The 18,525-nt window shown below is 47.6% G+C and overlaps 1 long non-coding RNA gene across 10 annotated transcripts in view; it reads right to left on the bottom strand.

The window, feature by feature from the left end:
* Positions 1–18,525, bottom strand: part of LOC146543604 (uncharacterized) — an 89,032-nt gene that overhangs the window by 9,128 nt on the left and 61,379 nt on the right. For 2 of the 10 annotated variants that reach the window (XR_014885448.1, XR_014885450.1), the window contains exon 8: positions 8,930–9,074. The exons of 7 other annotated variants lie outside the window; for them this stretch is intronic. This is a non-coding gene — a long non-coding RNA (uncharacterized LOC146543604). Of the gene's footprint in view, positions 1–2,198; positions 2,287–8,929; positions 9,075–18,525 lie in introns of all 10 variants that reach the window. One more of the 10 variants, XR_014885451.1, reaches the window with a different exon arrangement.

The following is an 18,525-nucleotide window of genomic DNA, read 5'->3' as shown; positions in this document are numbered from 1 at the left end:
AAGCAGCTCGCAAACGGTCACGCAAAGGAAAACATCTGTTACAAGCTAGCAGGTACACAGATCATCAGCAAATTGCACAGCTTGCGCCTGATTTTCCCCTTGCTTTGTTTCGCAGCTTGCAGCAGCGCAGCTCAGGAGCAGAGGGGACGTGTTGAGCGCTGCTGGGGCCATGCAGCCCCAGGGCCAGTGCCTGCAGATGTGTGTTGTGCCACTTTTGTTTAACTCGGGTGCACTTCTTTTTTGCCTCCACCTCGTGCACAGCAGATTTCCTGATCGCAGCTGGACCTTCCCATCTGCTCTGTGTTATGGAGCTTAGATCAGGAAACAGCAGGATTCTGTTTCCATCAGACAGGATCTCTGGTTGATCTCCAGCCAGCCTCAGCACTCAGCTGCGCTTCCCATCATTGCATGCAATGATCAGAAAGGAGGATCCCCCTGTGCCCTCCTGACTGCTAAATGCCCACACTCCCACCCATCTAGATGGACTCAGACAGCTCAGACAGCCCCCAGCATTGGTTGTGATCAAATCCCTCCTCCTGCTCAGCCTTCACATCCTTGCCCCATTGAAGGCTCTCGCTCTATCCTCTATCCTATCCCTGGAGGTGTTCAAGGCCAGGTTGGATGGGGTCCTGGGCAGCCTGCTCTAGTATTAGATATGGAGGTTGGCAGCCCTGACTGTAGCAGAGGGGTTGGAGCTTCATGATCCTTGTGATCCCTTCCAACTGAAGCCATTCCATGATATGTTCTGCTCCCATCCATGGAAATCCTCCCTCCCTGCATCAGGGTGCCAAGGGTTTAACTTTGCATCTTCTTTCTTTATATGTATATGATCTTTTCCCCTTGAGAAAAGCAAAGAGAGGGCAGGAGGAGAGGAGCCATCTCTGGCCCCACCATTCCATCACCTGCTATGAACTGTATGATCCTGGAACTTCTGTTCCCACCAGCTCTCCGTCAGACACATCAATTCCTCTGGCACGTGATTTGTCATGTCAAAGGAGTTCACCACTTCTAGCAGCAAGCAACACAACTTATTAAGTCTCAGACACACACCTTAGCAATCGATGGGAATTTCAACTGCAACTTCATTGAGAAAAGGATCAAACCATTTAAAATCCCATCCCTCAAACAGAGTGGTCTTGCACTCTGCAGAAGCCCTGTGTAAACACTGGGGCTTCATGAGCATCTGCTTCGTGGGATGGGGGGATAGGTGTCACCGCACACAGTCTAGAGAGACCCTTTGTGAGCCACCATGCAATCCTTGTCACCCCAAATTGGGGTCACAGATGGTGAGCTCGGACTGGAACTGGCTCAGAGGAAGGCTATCTGGAGCAGCAGAGCAAAGCTGGCCTTTCTACAAGAGTCGGCTGCCCGACTTGTTAGTCTAAGAAAATGAAGGTGGAGAGGTGATAAAATTGTTCTCTCTCCAATATCAGGGGGTTTAACATGAAGGAAGAGAAAGTGCTGTTTAAGGTGAAAGGACAACATCAGCAAAAGGTCACAAACCGTCCATGAATAAATTCAGGTGAGAAGCTAGAATGAAGTGTTTTACTGTCCAAACAATTAGGGGGAAAGCCAATGCAATAAGAAAGGGTTTTTCAGCTTAGGGAAGGGGTGAGAAGCTTCACTGTCTGCAACAGCAGGGAGAAGGACTTGATGGCCTGGGGATGCATCTAGCCATGCAGACCAAGGAGGGCAGAGAACAAGGTGTGCTTGGAGCAACAATCCATTTGTACAAGGTCAAAACCAATTTAATTGGAAAAACGTGACGAGTTTGAGACTTGGGTCCAAAATGGAGCAGTAAAAATCAAGGCGAACACAAATCAAAAGACTGATAATTCACAGGAGCTTAAGGGCTGGATTCCACCCTTCCAGTGAGGGGCTGGGGCAAGAGAGGGCAGCTTGGAGCAAACACCAGCAGAAAGGGCCCATTGCCAAGCCAGCACCAGCTGTCCTGTTGCAGCCCATAGAAATCCATATAGAAAATCATTAAACGGTTACAACCTCTATCGGAAGAAGATCATCCTTGGAAGATGCTTCTCCAGAAGCCGCCGCTCGCCCTGACTCATCGGAATAATGGACAGAAGGTCATTTCATAGATCAACAAACATTAAACAGTGAGAACAAAGCAAATCAGGGGAGCAAAGTGAGCCAATGCCACGCCACCAACAGTAGCTCCATGCAAGCTTAGAGCCACGCACCGTGTCATGTGGAATGTCCACTGCGACGCGCTGCTTCCACCAAAGGCAGGCATCCCATTAAACAACCACTCAGCATCAGCTCATCAGCCTGGGAGAAGAAATAATCATAGGATCATAGAATGGTTTGGTTTGGAAGGGGCCTCAAGGATCATCAAGTTCCAACTCCCCTGCTGCAGGCACGGCCAACAACCTCCATATCCAATACCAGCCCAGGCTGCTCAGGGCTCCATCCAACCTGGCCTTGAATACCTCCAGGGACGGGGCATCCACAGAATCACAGAACCACAGAACTGTAGGGGTTGGAAGGGACCTCTAGAGATCATCGAGACCAACCCCCCTGCCAAAGCAGGTTCCCTACACCAGGTCGCACAGGTAGGCGTCCAGGCGAGACTTGAATATCTCCAGAGAAGGAGACTCCACAACCTCCCTGGGCAGCCTGTTCCAGTGCTCCGTCACCCTCACCTAAAGAAGTTCTTATGCACATTCGTGCGAAACTTCTTATGCTGCAGCTGATGTCCGTTTCCCCTCATCCTGTCTCCACGTACCACTGAAAAGAGACTGGCCTCACCGCTATGGCCGCCACACCTCAGATATTTGTAAACCTGGATCAGGTCCCCTCTCAGTCGTCTTTTCTCAAGGCTAAACAGACCCAGTTCACTCAGCCTTTCTTCACAGGGGAGATGCTCCAGGCCCTTCACCATCTTTGTGGCCCTCCGCTGGACTCTTTCCAAGAGATCCCTGTCTTTTTTGTACTGGGGAGCCCAGAACTGGACACAGTACTCCAGATGAGGCCTTACCAGGGCAGAGTAGAGGGGGAGGATCACCTCCCTCGACCTGCTGGACACGCTCTTCTTAATGCACCCCAGAATGCCATTGGCCTTTTTGGCCACGAGGGCACACTGCTGGCTCATGGCCAACCTGTCGTCCACCAGGACGCCCAGGTCCCTCTCTGCAGAGCTCCTCTCCAGCAGCTCCTCCCCCAGCCTGTATTGGTGCATGCAATTATTCCTCCCTAGGTGTAAGACCCTACACTTGCTTTTGTTGAACCACAGCCTCTCTGAGCAGCTGTTCCAGCACCTCACCACTCTCCTGCTAAAGAACTTCCCCTTGATATCCCACCTAAATCTTCCGTCCTTTAACTTAAAACCATGCATGTGAAAAAGTCACCCAGCCAAGAAGGTAAGGACTAGCGCATGGGTTGATTTAACACACGGTTTTATCACTCCCTACTGACAGAAGCCTCTCTCGTTTGGAAGGTGCTTAAGCACCTGATTTTGGTTAGGCTTAAGTATCTTTCCAAAGCTGGCCCTTCGTGCAGAACTAAGATAATCCATGAAGACACAGCAACTCACTCGCCTGTGCTAAATCAATCTCACTGTTACTTTATTCAGAGTAAAAAAGTTCCCAGGGATCACGTTTCTACCAGAACTTGTTAACAATTTATAACTATCACCTTAATCATTAAAAACAAACAATGGGAAAGAAAAATCATTAAATTAATCCCTGATCCAGAATCCCAGAAGAGAAAATGAATTATTTTTCAGGACTGCAAGAATTAGAGTCCAACCCTCCAGATCGTGCAGAAACATGAAGAGCAAACGTACCCATCCTCTGCCAGACAGTATCCAAGGCTGCTGAAGGAAGGGGGTTTTTTTTGTATGCTTTGAAGGTCTTTCTCATTCTCCAAGGAGCCTGGCAATCACGTTGTGATAGAGCAAGGCTGAGCCTTTCAAGCTTTCAGAGTTATTTCCAAAAGAGCTGAGCATTGCAGCTGGTGTATGGGAGCTGCTGGCTGTAGCATGGTGAGTTCATCCTGAGCGTGGTGAGCAGAAGCTCCATCCCAGGACCACCACATGCATCCAGGACCACCACCTGCACCCAGTACCACCACCTGCTGCCCCTGGGCTTCTGCTACAAGCATGGCTCCAAGCCCACAGACTTATCAGGTGTGTGGTTCTTTTCTCGTGTACCCACAAGTAATTGCAGGTGATAACGGGTCTGAGGCAGGGATGAAGGATGGGGGAAGAAGACATGCAGCCCAGCTAACTGAATGCATGCACGGTGCTGGAATTGGATGCTGTTGGGTGAGGCATGGAAAATTCAGGATTTTTTCCCACCTGGCTGAAGGAAACATGCTTCTCCTTTATCAGCTGGGATCACTGACTCCCTAAACCACACCACCAACCCCTCCTGGCCATCCCCACCAGTGCCAGCTTCTCCTCCCTCCGCACCAGCGCTGACCTTCCCACCATCGAGCCCTCCGTCGCGGTCCAGCTGGGGCAGCCACATCTCCACCCAACACAAATCAATGGGGCCATCACCTCGCTGGGGCGAGGACGGGAAGCGAGCATCCCAGCGGGCTGCCAAAGCCACTTCCTCGGCCATGCTGCCTCGATCTGGGCGGGCAGGCACGGGGAAAGCTGGTGGAAAACTTGGGCAGGGGGGCGGGAAATGGGGGCCTTCGCTTTTCAGGCTGTTAACTGTAATTAGCCTGGTTTCTGAGATGTAATTATCTCGCAATCTCAAAGCAAACACCCCGGAGGAAATTGCACAGTTAAAGACAGCGTGGCATTAAAAATAAATTATGAAGAGTCCTGCCCGCTATTGCTACGGATCTGTCAGCATTTTCTCTCAAAAAGCCCCTGCTTGGGGGAGTGGAACCATCCAGCTGTGACTTTCCATGCCAAACTGTCTGCCTAGACGTAGGATCGTGCCATGTCCCTGTTGTGATGCAGAAATTAAAAACAACAGCCCCCCCACCCCCACCCCCTAATCAGGCAACATTCAGCTTTGTCACAGTCCAATTACAAAATTGCTGCGCTTTGGGGGTGGGGAGATTGTTTTGTTTTGGGTTTTTTTTTTTCTCCCCAGCGAATTAAATTCTACAGGCTATTTAATACAGTGCACGAACAAAATGTGCTAGGTGTTTGGAAACAAGTCAGCTTCGAACAGATCACAATACTCCTCCTTGCAGAAGGAGCTCCCAAACCCACTCTCGCTACCCTTTTTGTTGCTGCTGGAGTGATTTCCAGAATGAAGATGGTGCTTCATGCCCAAAATGCCATGCCAGGACTCATCTCAGGAGGTGGAGGAACCTGCTTAGTTTAGTGGGAGTGGATCTCCCTTGCAGCTCAGGGCTCGTCCTTCACTTGGAGGACTTCCTGTGAAGCTCCAGCCCATAGAGCTCAGCCTCTGGCTTCATGCAAGCCACCATTCTGCAGTGTCTGGCTGTAGAAGAGATGCAGGAAGGAAGGAAGAACTGGCTTTAAAAGCAGTAAGGGACACACCATGACACCTCCTCAACATCTGCGGGGAGATGAAACTAGATGGACTAGATGGCCTCCAAAGGTCCCTTCCAAATCTAAGGATTTTATGAAACACACAACCATCTCTAAACCATCATGCTCATTACGCTTCATTCACTCTGCCAGAGCTGAGGAGGTCAAAGAATTCCCAGCCATGTGAGCCCACGAGAGCCACCATCCAAGGTCATAGAATCTCACAATGGCTTGGGTTGGAAGGAACCTTAAGGGCCACCTAGTTTCAATCCACCTTCCATGGGCAGGGCTGCCAAAAACTAGATCAAACTGCCCAGGGTACCTGATGGAGAAGATCCCAAAAGACCACAGTCTTGCCTTTCAGCAGAAAATACCATTTCTCTGTGGACTCCTGCAGGTGGGCTCCTCCAGAGCACTGCCCAGTGCTGCGGATAATTAACAGATGCTTCTGTAGTACAAGATGCAACTGCCACAGGGCTTCCTGCAGCTCCAGCAGCACCGAGACCCACTTAGTTAAATCTCTCATACTTCTTACGGTACGAATCAATCCCACCATCTCTCCTCTCCACATATCTCGTCACTCACAGGATGCAAAGAAGAATCCTGGAGAGCCCATTAAAAGCCACTCGACTGGAAAATAGTTTCTGGCCTAATTCTAGCACCACGGTCTTAGCTGGGGAGAGAAATCTGACAGCAAGAGCGTGCCTGTGGGGAGCGAAGGCATAGCTGTTAACTACTTCACCAATCTAATGTATAGCACTCTCCAAGAGCAATTAATAATTAATATTTGTAGCCTGCTTAAATCTGTTGACTCCGTAAACCGCAGCCTCTCACTTAAAGGACTCTCGGAATGCTGAGACAAACTGAAGAACATCCCCCACGGAGAGACTCCACATAAACAACTCCTCAGCCCTACTTTCAATCCCTCTGCTTTTCTTGCCCTCTTTATCTTGTTTAATTAAGCGAAATTTCTTAGGAACAGCTCTTACAGAGGTGGATGGAAAGTCCAGTGTGACAGGAGCTGGGTCTCTGCTCCTTGCGATGCTATACCAGTTCTATAATGGGAAAAGAAAGGCACTGGGTTGGTACAGGATGCTGAAGTCACTAAGTCCAATGTCTCTCAAAGGATATGTTCAGATGTTCCCAGGCCACACACACATAGCAGAGTGAAGCTTTGCTGGACAATAGGGTAGTGCTCTGTAGCACTGGTCACCCTACAGATGGAAAAACGCTGCCGACAGATGGTAGTCTTGTCTCCTTCCAGGCACTTGGGATTATCAACCAAGGTAGATTATCAGATTTAAGGGTTTGCATATAGATTTATCAGATTCTGGAGTTGGGCTTATTGCCTCAAAGATGAGTGAGCACTTTCTGAAGACCAAAATGAATCACTTGAGCATTGCAGTACAATTTGCAGAAGCTCCAAGCCTACTGAAGCTCCAGCTGTTGCCAAGCAATTCCAATGGAGAACACTGAAGCTCTGCCCACTTTCCCTCAGTAGTGGCTGACCATATTAAGATGATAAAAAGGCCAACAGCCCTTACCTATTATTCCACAGTAAATTTTCAGTACATCTCCATGCCTGCTCTTCACCAGCACCCAGACTCACTGCAAACCCTGTACCATGATGGGAGATCACAGACATGCAAAGTAAATGCACAGAACTGGAAAAGCTAAAGGCAGCAAACATCCAGTTCACTGCCATCATTCCAACCAATCCTCCCTCCTATGCCATTACCCCTAATCCAGTTTGTCCTCATTCATGGCTGCAAATGTAAAGCAGTTTTCCCAGCTCCCAGCATTGTCACCATCTTAATCTGAGTTTCAGCCACCAAAAGACGCCTGATGTCTAGGTACAAGGTCACAGGATCTGTGAGGTCAGGGTCATATCAGCTGATAGCATAGGGCTGCGTATCAGCAGCATGCTGATGAAACCACACTACCAGCCTTGGTAACCTGCTACAGGTAACACACACTGCAAGGCAGAGAGGAGGAATGGAGTAGAACAGGTTTTCTTGATGGGAACCATAATTACTGAGGAATCTGATTGTCTTCTATACATGTCCCAAACCAGAAGAGTGCTATGATTTGGGCCAAAAATTAGGCACCTTTCTGAATCTGGGCTATCCAACCACCCAAATTGCTCTAATTTTGTCTTAGGGGCTAAGCAGAAGCAGAGTCCACTTTTTCTTCTGACTACCCAAGATTTGAAGATCTTACTATCTTATGAATACCAACGTTGGAGTAATAGAATATACAGACATACAACTTGTTCTGTCACAGATTTGGGTCTTTCACTGTATATGTATCTTATTTGCTCTCTTGTAACCCAAGTTTGGTAGAACGTGAAAAGTTCTTTCATTACAAGCAACATCATCCTCTTACCTGTGTTATGAATATTTAATCACAGCCACGATTTATCTGGTGATATTTTTCTAAGATACACACAAGCTTAAATCAGTAAGTCACACGTAATTTTCTACCTTATTTTCCATATAAACTCTACTATTTAGTTTAATCAGCATTCAACAAATACAATTCTATTGAAAATTGTTTTTCTTTCAGAAGTGCAACCGAAAAAGGCCTGCTAGCTAGCATTTAGGTGAGAGCACACCTAAAAATACCTAATATCAGGAAACGGTTATATCACTCTCTTTGAATTAATAATTTGTATTTAGAAAGGATGGGAAAATGCCCATATTTTTCCCTTGCTTGCTATATAAGTTAAGGAAAACCAGTGTGATTCCGTGGTTAACCTGGCAGTGAGGAACCAAATCTCATGAGGATGAACCATGGAAGAATGTCACAATTCTTACATAGGGGCCCCAAAGATCAGCATGAGGGGGAAAACAAACAAACAAACCTTTCTTGCTGTTTGTTTCTGTGTTTGTGCACATTGTCTTTACGCTCTAAGCAAATCAGATCTTTCCTCTGGAGTCTCATAGTGAGCTAGATAAGCAACAGCTGTGGTTCCTCCAAGTATTTTAAAATACTTCTTTTTTTTTTTTTTCCCAAATGAGAAAAAAAAACAATAATCTGACTTTGTATGAAAAATATTACTCCAAATCAAAATGCTTCATTTGGTCACTAAGTACCTGTAAAGATTTTTGGCAGATTTCAGGAAAAGGATACATGAGACTTGAAATCTGAAGTTCTCCATTTTCACTAGAACGTGAACTGAAAGGCTTCTGGATTACAAATCTCCTTCCTCTTCCCTCCTCTGAAATGGTCAAAACCTAAAAGAATTTCTGAACGTTTCAGGGTTGCTAGATTCTGGGAGGGAGCCCACAGCAGTACCCTCACTGAAAGACAACCCACCCAGATTGCCTATTTTCAGTTTATGAAAGGAAACCTGCCGGGTCCATAATATCTGCTGGGGCTTCCAACCGCTAATGGGAGAGGTGCCAGGAGCTCTCTTGAGCAGGCAGTGGAATTGCAGATTGCTGGACTCACCTTACAGCAGCTGAGTGCTGTCAGCTTAATTCCAACCTTTTCTCCTTCATCTGCAACCTCCATTGTCAGATCAATAGCATCTCTTCACATCCAAGCAACACATTCTTACAGGAAGAATTACTGGATCCTAGCACCATGAGCAGACCTAAGATACACCAAACACACAAGGAACATAGAGAAATGGCTGCCTTTACTCTCGTTCCTACTGATGTTGCCATTAAGTGCTTCCTAGTGCTCACCGCTGTGAATCTTGACACCCACCAGCATTCTCTCAAAGCAATTCTTCTTCATGAAATCTCTGCTTCCCCTCCGCCCCCTCAGGTTCAAACCTACTGAGAACAACAAAACTCCCCTGGAAGAAAGATGGAGTAGGCAAGGTTGGAGAGCATGAGACTCCTTCTGAAAGCAGGCCCACAGCCGGCAACTCTGGACAACAACATCCATTTTGCTAATGACTGGAATAATGATGGCATTCTTGTTAGTAACTGTGGAGATAACAAGGCAAACACTAGTCGTAATTATTGTAAAATGTGCAGAAGGCAATTTAGAATAATAAATGTTTCGAATGCAGAGAGCACACGCGCACACAAAAGAGCCCGTCGTTAGCTGGAGCTCTCCGTCTGTGCCATACAAGGGCCCTCTTGATTGCATCGTTTGGAGGAACATGTCATGCATTTGGCTTGGATTCAAGAACGTTGTGTCCCTCTGCCCCAACAAGACAGCATCCTTCTGCACCAACAAGGCCATGTCCCACTGCCCAGCAAGACTGCATCCCACTGCCCCTGCAAGGCCGCGTCCCCCTGCCCCAACAAGGCCTGCTCCATCAGGGTAAGCAACACATGCATCCTCCTCTGCTTACTGAACCACAAGAGCTCCTTCTGGATTCCTGGCTGAAACAAAAAATCAAAGCTGACTCAAGGCCCCTGGGAGGGGAGGAAGAAATTAATACCCACAGCAACAACAAGCACAGGGTGAAGTGCTCCAGCATTTCTACAGGGCTGTGCTGGCAGTGGTCCTTGACAGCTGCAGCCACCGCCTTGCATGCCCTCCAAGTCTGTTGTTGCACAAGGACTTTTCTTTGCAGTGGTCTCCCCTCACCGTAACGCAAGCAGGCACTGGAGGTGCAACGTGACTCATGGGCAGCAGTGAGAGAGGAGAGGCAGGAAAAAGACCCAGAGGAGAAGAAGGGTGGGGTGAGAAGAGGAGTCCAAAGGATGAGCAAAGGGGAAGAGGAAAGCCAAGGAGAAGAAAAGGGCGCCTGGGAGACTCTTGTTCGAAAAGCTAAAGAATCTCTGCCAAAGCAAACAGTTGGACATGTAGGGCTCTACACGTCTCTGGTTAATTTTGACCATCTGGCATTTATTGAAATTGTCTCCCTTTGTGTTTTCCACGATGAAGTGGTTTTGTATTCCTGCCTTCTCTCCCTCGATCCAACATGTAGCTTCTGTCCTGCCTTCCAGCTCTCTCCTCCCTGCAGTAACTTTTGAGCAAAGAACACAAGTGTGGGAATGACTCCAAGGAGGGAGTACCAGCAGTGGAAGGCAAGTACATGCATACGGACAGCCATGATCCATGGACTCTGCCCTCCCTCCTGCTCACATCTGACGTACTTTGCCTTCCCTGACTCCCAGTCTGGGAAAGCAACAGACTGAGGAGAAAGATGGACAGAAGTTAGAAAGGGGAACTCGGACACAGAAAAGCAAGGGAGAAAAATCTTTTAAAAGGTGCAATTGCAAAGTGATGATAGGCTGGTGGAATGGAATTAGCGGAGAGGAGGGCTCTGCTCACGTCCCCCTCTCCTTGGACTGCCGTGTGATTAGAAAGAAGCCAAAAGAGCCATTTTGCAGGGAACTTTGGCACAAGCTACTTTCCTGCATCAAGGGCGAGAGACTGAAATAATCAACATTTTCTGCAGAGCAGAAATGCAAACATTCAAATTCACATTTTAACTGACAGTTTCAGTCAAAATACATCAGCCTGACGCTCTTCAATTAGAAGAGATTCACAGACTCCTTTCATTGCATAGCCTGCAGTCCCAGACCAGATTATACAGCCACGCTTCCATAGCTTGCATTTCCTGTAAGTCAGCAAGGCTCCTGCTGCACTCCACAGTCAATTGCAAGGACTGGCTTCACAGCAAGCTTATCCCAACGGAAAGAATTAAGGCAACACAACTGCAAGGCTGGGGGAACACCTCCTTTCCTCCGTGCGGGCTCTGAACTCTTCAGAGCCAGAACATTACTCATTGCAAAAGCTGCCCAAGTGAGCATACCCTGATGCTTTGCATGCTGCTGTGATGCTCCCAGTAGCCACAATGCTTGCAGGCTGCAGGCAGAAGCTCAGTGGCTCTGCTGGCACAAATTAGCGGAGCTGAAACTTTAGATCAGTGACAGAGTCTGCCTCCTGGGAGCAGTAAATTGCAGCGCTGGTCCCCAAAGACCCTCCTTGCCATTAAGTGATTAATGAATTCATTAACACCTCTAAGAACACAGGAAATATGACACAGACAGCCTGCCTAGGCTTTGCAAAGGTTTTTTTTCCATCCTTTTTAGGAACAGCAGAGAATAGCAACTAATTAAGCTATAGGGCCCGTAGCAGCACTACTATGTTTATCCTTTGGGGGCAAGCAGAGTGGTGAGATTCTCTGTCTCATGCTCTGATCTGCTTTTATTTGACCCATAATGAAATGCTAAAAGAAGGGGTTATTGCTAAAAGAAGGGGTTATTGCTATTATAATATATTTCTCTTTGAAAGATGAAGGGGAAAAAATGACATTTACTGCAATGGTTTTAAATGGGCTGCCGAGGGAGGTGGTTGAGTCACCATCCCTGGAGGTGTTCAAGAAATGCTTGGATGTTGTACTAAGGGACATGGTTTAGCGGGGAAATACTGGCGGTACGTGGACAGTTGGACTGGTTGATTTTGGAGTTCCTTTCCAATCTTGGTGATTCTGTGATTCTATTAAATGACTTTCCCAGCATTCCCAGTTCAAGAATGGAATGCTCCCAGGAGAAAGCTGGAGGTAACTTTCCAGGTAAGGATAGGGAGAAGAATTGTACAATTGCCTCTTCAATCCCTATCAGAATTCCTTAATTCTTGCCCTTAAGACCACTCCAGTGACAGTCTTATTTACTAAGCATAATACAACCAGCAGACTGGACACATGGGTTACAGTGTGTGCTGGACTTGCACACTTGAAGTGTCTGCCACTTGCATCAAAGCAAAGCACGAGGTTACCTCCCAGAGCACCTGGCACTGCAGAGCAGCTGACAAGGCAACCCTTCCCTGCACAGGGGTGACATGCACCTTGGATGGGCTTTCCAGGTCTGGTTTCCTGCTGAGCCCATGGTCTAGCTCCATCAAGAGGTCCCACCTGCAGCCAGGCAAGGTGAGCTGCCCTGTGCAGGAAGGGACACATACATTACCCATTCTAAGGGGACAAATCTTTATCTTGGGTTTGCTTGCTTGCATGTACAGGCTCTACTGCTATGGAAAAGATGAGACTCATCTCTACAGTCATCAATTACTGCAGACACTCCTCTCCATAACTCAACCATTACACCTCTCCTTCAACCCCAAATGGCACCCAATGGCTTGTACCATGGCTTTTAGCATCCTGTGAGACCTACTTTGGGAACATGGGCTTGTGCTGCATGATCACTTCTGGCAATGGGGAGCCACACCAGCCTAAGGGGACACAAGATGCTTTGTATGCAAGCGTTTGCATTACTTCAGCATGAACAGAGTGGTGGAAAGCCACTGTGTGCACCTCCTGTGGCAGCTACTGGGACTTCAGGAGGTTTGAAATTGTAAAGAATCAAGCCCAAAAGACAACTCACTTTCAAAGATGGATAGTAAATTGGAGGGAGTTCAGAGAAAGCCACTAGGAAGATTAAAGGGCAGGAGGTATTGATTTACGTAGGAAGATCAAAAGAGCTATATTTGTATATAGTAGTTTAGCTAAGTGATGACTAAGTGTTTAAAGGGAAGAGTTTGAAGGACATAAACCAAATGAGGCACCATTAGGGCGAGGGCAGTGAAGAGAGTTTAACAGGACCAATAGAATGAAAGGAAAGGAAGGGGGAAAAGGGAAATCTCAGCTGCATGCCTGCTGATGTTTCTTGACAGGAAGTTGTTGACAGCACCACTGACACAGAAGTTTGGCAAGCCAGTGTCCCAGGGCACTTCAGGGTCCATCCTGCACTCTGTTGCTTGCCCATTGCATCTCCTCTGCCAGTGCAGCCCACACCATGCCACGGCATATGGGGAAACTCTCAGGTACGCTCCAACCATCCCAGCACGTGTGTTAACCTTCAGCATAGGGACACTGAGAAACCTCGGACAAATTCTGAATCATGGGAGCCCTGTGACTGCTTTACCTCACAATCATGGAATCACAGAATCATTAAGGCTGGAAAAGACCTCTAAGATCCCCAAATCCAACCCCAGCCCATCCCACCATACCCACTGACCACGTCCCTCCGTGCCACATCTCCACTGTTCTTGAGCACCTCCAAGGGCAGTGAGTCCACTACCTCCCTGGAAGCCTGTTTCAACAAAGACCGAAACAAAGCAGCTACATGTCTTAAATCCACTTCCGAGTGCTCCACTGTCCTGCTTCTTGCACGAGGCCTACAGATATCATCTCCAGATTTTAAGCTTGTTTAAACATTATTGGAGCTACTGCTTCTTGTCTGGAACTAGTGTTTGCAAAGCATTAAACTGAACATGGCACACAACCCGACCCATCTGCATGATCTGATGGCAACCCAGCTTGCAGGAGACTTGCTGCCTCACCCCACTCTCACACTACTCTCTCCTAACTGAAAGAAATATTTGCAGAAATAGGACTGGGACTATCCAGACCACCCAAAGCTATCTTTTTCCTTGAGATAATTCAGATCCACTTGAGAAGAAGTTAGCTGAAGTGACTATGAAGTTTGACCTACCTCAGCTTCCCTCTGCGGGCTCACACTGACAGATGTCTCACCATTGCTTCCAAGAAGAGCAGAGCCAGGAGCATTCTGGAGACCAACACCTTGGAAAGAGTCCATGGAGAGGAACACCGTATGCACTGGACAGGCAGGATGCACGTCCTTCCCTTCCTAGGGGAGTCTGAGGTTAAGCCCCATGCTGGAAAGGCACAAGAGCGTGCAGGACGTGAGCTGGGAAGGACCTGGAGGCCAGATGTGTCATTGGACATACATGCAGCTGGATTTTTAAGCTATCTCATAGTTCGTTATCTGCTTACTGTGCTAAAAGCTGCAGCTGACCACTGCAGCAACACATAACCAACCCCTAAGAGCCAGGATTTTTTATCCTGACAGTGAAGAAAGGGGAAAGATAAGAGACAAAGAAAATCTGATAAGACAGCCTGATTGAATTGCCCTGCCATTGCCTGGGGTATCCCAAAAACCTGATGGCCTGACTTCAGAGCCCAAAAACACCAACAAAAAATTTTTGCTCTTGCATCAACAGGGATCTCCAGACAACTGAGACAGTTGAGATCAATGCTCTGCTCTGCTCTCTGCCCACACCATTTGGCACCTTACCCACCATTTGCTGATGCTCTTGGCTGGGAACTTTTACAGGCAGCAGAAAGCGAGGTCATGTAATGAGGACAGAGCAGGTTACAGAGGAGGGTCAATGAGATCAGCAGATACAAGAGGCAGGACTCATGGCCTATACATTTAAACCACCCCCACCTACAAAGTGCCAATGCAAAAAATCCACTGCAATTGACGGCCCCTTAATCTGTGACCAAGCAGGGATCCATACCTGGATGAAGCAGATGATGTGATGCCGACGCAGTTTTGTTCAACAATACGTGGGCCCTCAGCCACAAGCTGGTCATCCCCAAACTACACTGCCTACTTACATGACTGCTGCATGAGAAATAAGTGCTGATGCAACCAAATGCAAGAGAACGCTTCTGGGAACAAAGAATGCAAATTACAGCTACTTACAATGGGAGAGATTACCTCAGAAAGCATCAGCTCCATGAGGACTAAAGATGCTTTCTGTGGAATAAGTGAATATTCATCTGAGTTTTCTCTTGCCATTTGCATCTGCTCCCTCTTTACCCTCCATTTTGCTCCTCTTTACTCCCTCTTTCACCCCCATTTACCTGACTCCTTGTGAAAAAAATACAACACTCTGGTCTTTAACAAGGTCATAGCATAGCTCTGCATTTGCAGAGCAGTTCCAAGAAATGCAGGATGTCTTAGGCAGAAAAACAACTGTCCCTCCTTCAGCAACCTCATGAGCCACTCAGAGGCAGGGGACATCAGCACATCTCCTTTCACAAGAGCTGCAGGGCTATGGGAAAGAGTGCCTGCCAGACCAGATTAATTTAGATTGCTGTAGGTGTGGGCTCAGTGGTGGTTGCATGACCCCGCAATGGCACTGACTGACTCGGGAACTGGTTGAGCAGGTGATGATGCTGAAGGACAAACCATGTGCAAGCAGCCAGCTTTACCTGGCTGCCTGCCCTTCCACAGCCTGCACCCAACCATTGGTGCCTTCAGAGGGAAGGAAGATATACCAGGGAGCATCCAACTGGAGGCCACACAAACGGTTGCAAGATGGAAAACCTAACAACTGAGCTCAGATTGCTCAGATGCTTGAAGAGATGCTTGGGAGATCACAAGATGCCTAGGCATCTTAAACACGAAAATTTCCTAGGTTGCAGGGGACTTCCCAAGCTTTTGACAAAGCCATGGTGAGATTCAATGCCTGGAAGTTCAGGTCAGATAAATCCCAAAATACAGTGCCATTTCCCAGCAGGGAGGGAAACCTAACACTGGAAGTCCTTGCAAGGGTGTGGGCCCTCATAGTTTGACATCACTAGCATAGCAGCAGCAGATAACTTTTGAACAGCTAGGCTTTAATCCAGCTCCTGGGAGAAAGTACAAGCCCCAGGGTTGGAGGGAGTGGGGCTGGATGGTGCAGGGCACACCTCTGGCCTGGGAACCAGTGCATGCCCCAGCTTGCTTCCTTCTTCCTCCAGCCATGACAAGAACAGGAAATTCTGCATTATCTGCTGCTGAGCTCTGAAGCTCCTCATTAAGCTGGGAGCTGCAGTCAAACCTCATTCTCCAAGAACTCAGCTCGTTGCCCGCAGACACAAGGAAGGAATGCACTTATTTATTTTCCTCCTCCAGGCTCATTTGGCCGGACAGATGTTGCTAGCTATTTCATTTTCTCACCTTCCTCTGAATCACCAGGGATCAGCCGCTCCTGGAGGCACCACGCCGGAGGCAGCTGTACCAGGTGTGGGCAGTGGGTCAGCTTTTGTTCTGCAGCATGAGGCTATGGCCCACCCTTAGGGCTTTGTTGGTGCTATCTCACCCAGTCAGCTACCTGGACAGCATCTGCTCTAACAAGGGTCATAAACATGGAGGTTCAATAAAGTTTTGTTATTGCGGTTGACATAAGTGCAGAGTTCTTAACCCGCACAGCAGATGCTCTGGTCTCTCAATTGATATCACCATTCAGAGCCTTGCAGGTCTGCCTAAATAAACATATGTAAGAGTTTACATCCAATCTCTCCCTTGCCCTGTCCCTTGAAAAAACTCTTTGATGACTAAGCCCATTAGGGGAGGAGCAAATCTCTCTGAAATGTCACAGCTGATCTCTGCTGACCTTATCAAAGTGCAGGATCAATACACTGACCCATCAGAGCAGGGAACTTTAAGCAAAAGCCGAAGAGAAGCAATCAAAGCAGAATTTCAAGAACCGGAGTGGGGGTGTTGAAATATTATGTCTCTGGAAACTGAAAAACAAATGAGCCAAAAGTAACCGCGATGCTTAAAATTATCATATACATAATTAGTATTTGATAAAGCAGGAAATACAACATAACATCCATTCATCACGCTGACAGCTGCAAAACCATATTGCAAAGCTCTTGAGTGTTACTGATGTTTGTACACACCTTCAGCACCATACACATCCACAGTGCCAGTGCAGGAGCTGAACATGCCTTGGGCTCCATGGCATCCTGGCAGTGAATCCCAGGGAATAGTTCTGAGGATGCATGTTGGTAGCCCTAGGAGAGAATCACATGCTCTTGAAGGATGGAGAGCCATGAGAAGAAGCTGGGGAGCAGCTGACAAGCTTCCAGTGAGTCTGTGACTTGGAGAACCCTACAGAAGTAAACCAATAGTCCTGACATCTGGAACTTCTCCGCCTACGCCACCATCTTACTGCAACAGTCCCCGTTGTGGTTTTGAACTGGGTTAATTATCACCATTTCAAACAACTCCTTGTACTCCATGGGGGGGTGGCAAGGCCCTTTCATATAGACAGCCTGCGTACAGACAGCCTGCTTTGGAGGAGGAGCATGAACAGGGGTCAAGGAATGAACCCGGTACTCAAACACAGTCATCCAAAGGGTTTATGGTCAGAAAAGTCCCAGCTCCTCAGCTGCTACAAACCAAAATGCAGCACCTGATGCTAGCAACCGATGCCTGGGCACTACGATTCCCCACAAGATGGTATTTTTAGATAAACTTGTTACTAGCCTCCCATGAGGGGGCTGCTAGCAGGGCTGCAAAGTGGAGCTGTGGTTCCATGGAGGAGAGTTTAAAGGAATAGCTAACTGAAAAAAGCTAAACAAAATCAAAGAGAAGGGTCTTAAAATGCAAATAGCTTGTAGGACAGGTGTCTCAGTCCAGAGCAGCATTCTTCACAGTGCTTCACCTAAATGAGAGATGTTTTTTCTCCTCTCCGTAGATATTTTTAAGATTTACCTCCCCTCGCAATGGTGCACACAAGCCATTTGCAAGTAACTCAGCGACAAAACAGGAAGAAATCAGCTTCTGCCTCGCCTGACAAAAATAGCCAAGTGCCTGATGGCGAAACCACACACCCATCATTGCTCTGCCTGGCTGGAACGGAGCTGTGCCTGAGCCTCCCGCTGCGCGCGTTGATCGCCAGATTGTAAACTTGGGATAGGGCCCTGTCCATCTGTCAAGGCAGAATTTTTCCACTTGAAAAACACTGAAAATTCCCTGGAGTACAGCAGCCATCCCAATTCCCACGTGAGCTGTCTCACCATCAGCCACAAGCTGCTCGGAGGAACAGGAAGGACGCCGGTCCCAGCCCTTCCTCCTCCCCTCCCTTTTTATTTGCAGATAAAACCACCACCTCTAATCTAATATCACCAACCTTCTTGTCTGGCCAACTCTTCATAAATTCACCTCATTAACCCAATGTAAGGCAGGATCCTCAGCTCTCCCGCTGCTGACCTTTTTTTTTCCAGGACAGAAAGAGCACTGTGAACGATCTCTTTTGGAGGGAATCAAAAAAGCAATCAAAGAAAGTCTCCGCCGTTCTGGGAAATTTTCTATGCACTGAGAGTCTCATCAAACCAGGGGAAAGAAAGCAATAGCAAATTTAACAGTGCCATCCATAGCAGACACAGATGGCTGCGGTTCCTAAATAAGCATTGCATTAGTGCAGAGGAGAGAAGGGGGAAAAAAAAAAAAAAAAGGAACAAAGAAAAAAAATACAACAGCTGTATCTTAAGCCTGGAGGCTGATGCTAAATCTATGTTTGTAGATGGTCTTGGCACCGGCAATAAAAGTCAAGTT

The sequence above is a fragment of the Meleagris gallopavo genome, chromosome 11, assembly GCF_905368555.1.
Source record: "Meleagris gallopavo chromosome 11, MGAL_WU_HG_1.1, whole genome shotgun sequence".
Classification (NCBI taxonomy): domain Eukaryota; kingdom Metazoa; phylum Chordata; class Aves; order Galliformes; family Phasianidae; genus Meleagris; species Meleagris gallopavo.
The sequence above is the reverse complement of the archived record's forward strand: the minus strand, read 5'-3'. Positions and strand labels throughout refer to the sequence as shown.